General features: G+C 37.9%; 1 pseudogene; it reads left to right on the forward strand.

Annotated features, from left to right (window-relative positions):
• The window catches only part of LOC101582432, a 1,053-nt pseudogene extending 284 nt beyond the window's left edge, over nt 1-769 (forward strand).
• Nucleotides 770-5,555: the final 4,786 nt, after the last annotated feature.

The raw sequence follows: 5,555 nt of genomic DNA on the forward strand, positions 1-5,555 counted from the left end.
TCAAAATAGACCTGAAAACCAAGTCTTGTAGTAGAGTAGAGTTTTCTACTTCAGGTCAAGCTTACATGGACACAGGGAAAGCATCAGGCAACCTAGAGACCAAATATAAGGTCTGTAATTATGAACTTACCTTCACCCAGAAGTGGAACACAGACAATACTCTTGGGACAGAAATCTCTTTGGAGAATAAGTTAGCAGAAGGTTTGAAACTGAGTCTTGATACTATCTTTGTACCAAATACGTGAAAGGAGAGTGGGAAACTGAAGGCTTCCTATAAACAGGATTGTTTCAGTCCTGGCAGTAACGTTGATATAGAATTTTCTGGACCATCTATAGCTGGGCTGTGTTGGCCTTTGAAGGTTGGTTTGCTGGCTATCAGATGAGCTCTGACACAGCCAAATCCAAGCTGTCTCAGAATAATTTTGCTCTGGGTTACGAGGCTGCAGACTTTCAGCTCCATACTCATGTGAATGATGGCACTGAATTTGGAGGTTCTGTCTACTAGGAAGTTAATGAAAAGATTGAAACATCAATAAACCTTGCATGGACAGCTGGCAGCAACAACACCCATTTTGGCATCACTGCTAAATACAAGCTGGATTGTAGAACTTCTCTGTCTGCTAAAGTAAATAATGCCTGCTTGATGGGACTAGGTTATACGCAGACCCTTCAACCAGGAGTCAAACTGACCCTATCGGCTTTAATCAATGGGAAGAACTTCAACGCTGGAGGTCACAATGTTGGGTTGGGATTTGAACTGGAAGCTTAATGTAGTCTTGATGAAAGCCTTAGATTTGTCCCTGCAAGTGAAGAGCAATGAACCCACTATGTTTTAGTCTTAAAATTCTGTGAAATTTTAAAAGTGTGAACTTTTTATTCTTCCAAAGTATTGTAATCCTCCCCACACTGAATTGAAGAGATTGCAAGTCCCTCCTCCAGGTGCTTCTTGAAGGCAGACCAGGAAATTCTCATGTTTGTGCCACATTCATTGGAATTCTTCAGTGTAATTCAAGTGTGTTCCTCAGCGACCATGTAGTGTCACGTTAAAGGAAATGACCTGACGCCCTGGTTCGTACATTGTGTCCTGCATGTTCCACACCAGTTTTTCATGATGTTTTAACATATTGGTATCTGTGCTATATAGTGGAATCTTTAGTTTTGCATCAGAGTAAAATAAAATAAACCCATCACACTTGGAACATAAAAAATAAACAAATAAATCTGACGGATCCTTTAATCCACTGATAGTGTTCAATGAATACTGTCTCCCAGGTAAACACTGGCCCTCATCTTTCAAAAGTTTGCCCTAGTTTTCTCTAGCTATGAGAAAGCCCCCAAGTTGCTACTATAACTCCTGTGACAGGAATTCTTTTGGTCTGATGACTTTAAAAGAGAAGAAGACCTTTTCCTTAGGAACATGTCTAAAAATTGTGGCCCGTTATTAGATATTACCCTTCTTATAATATCCATATACTATCTTTCACATAAAAGAGAAATGTTGACTCCTAGCCAATCAAAGTAGTCCTTACCTTAATATCTTTATGAAACAGTAGTCTTTCAAAATATATTTCCCACTTCCTTTTAAACACATAGCAGAGTGGTATTACAAAAAGAGGATGCTATGAGTTGAATTTTGACCTCTCCAGATTCATGCTTAAAGCCTAGCTCTTAGTACCTGAGAATGACTGGATTTAGAAAAAAAAAAAAAAAGGTGTATGAGTAAGAGTTAATTGAATAAAAATGAGATCACTGGGGTACAGTATAAGCCAACAGAATTTGTGCAACATAGACAAATTGTAGAGAGAAAACTGAGCATACAAGACATCCATCTATAAGATTTAGAGAGAGGCCTCAGAAGAAACCCTGCCAACACCGTGGTCTTTGGCTTCTAGCCTCCAGAAGGGTGAGAAAGCCAATTTCATTCTTTAAACCACCCTGTGGTACCTTCTTATGGCAGCCTTTAAAAACTAATAGAGAGAATAGATTTAGATTCATGGCCTATCTTTGGAATTTGCTTGAACAACTGGCTTAAACCTTCAAAATTTCAAAAACTGTAGCTTCAAAATGGAATTAATGCTTTCACCAAAATCCTTTGACTCTTACAGTTTAAATTCTATCTACATGGCCGGCTCTGGCCAGCTCTCAATGTTCACTGCCTGCCATATCCCTAAATACACACTCATAGCCATTCACCTCTTTATGTTTCCATCTGGAAAGTTTCTCTCTCTCTCTCTCTCTCTCTCTCTCTCTCTCTCTCTCTCTCTCTCATATTTTAGGTTAGGATCTACAGGGTGTTCAGGGTCTCATTACTAGATCAGATTTGTAGTGATCAGCCTGTTTACAGCCTCCCAAGACCTAGGATTACAGGCGCAGAACACCACGCCCGGCCTCAGTTGCCCTCTCACTGTGCCCCGAGGGCGGGGCCAGCACATCAGGGTGGGGATCAAACCTGCCCCTAAGCCTGCTTGCAGGCACTTTAATCTGTTGAGCTATTTAGTTGGCCCTCAGAAGGTTTATCTCATTTCCATCTGAAGTTTATCTCAGACTTAATATGGACAAACTAGAACTCATTGTATTTCCTCCCAATATTAATTTGTCTCAGAAACACTACCAGCATTACGTTACTAATTTCAAAACTCTTAAGAGTTTTTCTCTTTCTTTAAATTAGTCACCAATGCCTGTCAACTATTTTCAAAAAGATATACAAGTTTATGACATGACATATCATCGGAATTGAATAGGAAGTACAGAAAATGTCCTACTTCATATAAAAAAAAACTGCTATTTTGAAAAGATCTTACCCAAAATCACTGAATCAAATAGAATTTCTTCTTAAATGGTATTAATACACCTAGATAACAATCTAGTGAAAACTAAAATTAAATATACTCTCCAAACTATAAATAAGCATACATTTCAAATGACCCAATATCTGAGTGTAAAAAATGCAATAACCTATTCTAAAAATTGTAAATGTCTTCATCTTTAACATCAATTTAGGGAAAGGCTTCCTATCTGTGACTAAAAATCCAAAACCATGAAAGAAAACATAAATAAATGTAACTACATGGAAATAAAACTTTTGTGGGCAAAAAACTCTATAAGTAAAATCAATAGAAAAACGACAAGCTCTGAGACAATATTTGAAACATGTATCTCATAAAGGAGCTGATATATGTAACATATAATGCATCTTTTTTTAGTTGAGAGGACATTTTCTTTTGAAAAGTTGACAAGAGCTCTGAATAGATGATTCACAAGAAAAAAACCTAAAAATATATCTCAACGATGTGAAAAGATGTCCATTTCATGAATCTGAAGTTCAGGTTAAAATTACACTAACGTACCATTTCTCACTCCTCAGAATGACAGCAATTTAAAAGCTTCATAATACAATCCCTTCGTGAGGCAGTTGGAAAACAGGAACTCTTCTATACTCCTGAGATCTCTCCTTTGGAGGGCAACATGTCACTATCTAACACAATTGTATATAGATTTACTAATGGCCCTATAGTCCCATTTCTAGGGAGTTATCTTGAAGATACCATCAATTAATGAAAGATACATATCTAAAAAGTTATCCATTTGCAGCATTACTTGTAAATGTACAATATTAGAAACTTTCTAGGTGTTCCAGCATGGGAGATTATTTGGATAAACTATTGTACCACTCACCAAAATATGCTCTATAGCTGTATAAAGAACTTGAAGGTTACTATGAATGGATATGGAGTGAATTCCAGGAGATATTAAATGATAACAATAAAGTACAAAAGAGCATACTTAAAATGTCATTATTTACACAACAGGAAATAGGAAAATCTCCATCTGTTTACTTATCATTGAAAAAATATCCAACAGAACAAAATAATAAGAAACAAACCAGGAAAATGATGAAGATGATACACAAGAGAGATGGTATTAGATGGGATCCAGGAGGAGTAAACGCTTCTCTGAGTATATAATTTTATATGGTTTTTATTTTTTTAAAACATGGTAATATCCTATGTATTCAAAATAAATAAATAAAGATATGGCCAAAAAATTGAAACTGAAATCCAGCTGAAGCAAATGAACTTAACTGCTGTCAAATATACAGAAAGAAAGAAGGGGCCATGGAAAGAAGAAAGGACTGGATTTTGTAATGAAAACAAAACAAAGGAGGACACCTCATGTAATATTAAATAAATGAAAACTTTCATACAAAACTTTCATACAACGTTCTGCATATACCAGGCAGTGCTTCTCAGCCCACCTACTTTCATCTCTGTGGCCTCACTGGGTTCTGCTTTCTCAGCTCTTGCGATGTGGCTCTTCCTTCTACTCCTGGGTGTCACGCAGCTCCCACCCAAGGGTTTGTGTAGGCTGCCAGGCTCTCCCCCCGTCTCTAGGATTCCAATCAGAAATCACCTTAATTGAGCGGTCTTCCCTGCTTATCACACTCCTTTTTCTTCTTACTCTGATATTTTGTTGTTCTACTTACAATATACTAAAAGAGATATGTAGACAGTTCTCCAGATTTGTGGGTTGCACGTTGATGGATTTAGTCAACCTTGGATAGAAACTATTTGGAAAAAAAGTATTCTGCTGAATGCATATGAAGTTTTTTCTATCATTCCATAAACAATACAGTATAATGTTGATTTACAGTATTTACATTGTATTAAGTGATACAACTAATTTACAGAAGACAAAGTATATGAGAGGATGCATAGAGGATGTGGAGCGTGCAGATGTTGCACTGTATCACCTAAAGGATTTGAGCATTCTCAGAGTTTCTTATCCATTGGGGCTGGGGGGACTGGTCATGGAAGCAGTCCTCCATGGATACAGAGGGACAACTAATACATATAACATATGTCACATGTGTCCATGTGGGTACGAGATGTGTCACGGTGTTCAGTGACCACTGGATGAAAGAAGGTGGTGGGTGGTGTGCTTGCACCAGTTGCAAGAGGACAAATACACTTAGTAAATGTTCTTTTCCATTCCTCACTCACCTTTCTTACATAAAAAAGCTTCCTTTTTAAAGCCTAGAACCTAAAAAATCAGTCAGAAAATTCAGCAAAATTGTGCTTTTCCTCTGTCTAGTTCTTTGTGACTAAGCAACTCTGTTTCAAAGTCTTTGAGGAGCTGTTTTTCTTCCAGCTATAGCACTTCCATTTAAAATGGTAATCCCAGGTCTCATTTTGAATTTTCTCCTGCACAAAGACGTGAAGGTCACCCACTTAGCAAAATCTTCAGTTCATGTGAAATGCATTTAGAAGCAGCGACTAAGGCGATATAAAAGTGAAGATGAATTGAGGTTATTTATATTCAGTAAAAATGTGTTGAAGGAATTAGGTAAGAAATATGTGTCTCCGCAGCAGGAACGCTTTATACATGCTTAAGGAATGCCCACGGTCCCCAGACCGCCCGACTGAGACTACAGCTTCAACTTCTTCCCGGAAGTAGTGGGCCCGGAAATGAGCAACCGAGGAGTAGAAGAATAACAAGGGCGTGCCCGGTGTGATTCCAAAACAAGCACCGCAGGGGCCAGGGAAAACGAGCCACGA

This window comes from Octodon degus, unplaced genomic scaffold (genome assembly GCF_000260255.1).
Source record: "Octodon degus isolate 3935 unplaced genomic scaffold, OctDeg1.0 scaffold00040, whole genome shotgun sequence".
NCBI classification, from domain to species: domain Eukaryota; kingdom Metazoa; phylum Chordata; class Mammalia; order Rodentia; family Octodontidae; genus Octodon; species Octodon degus.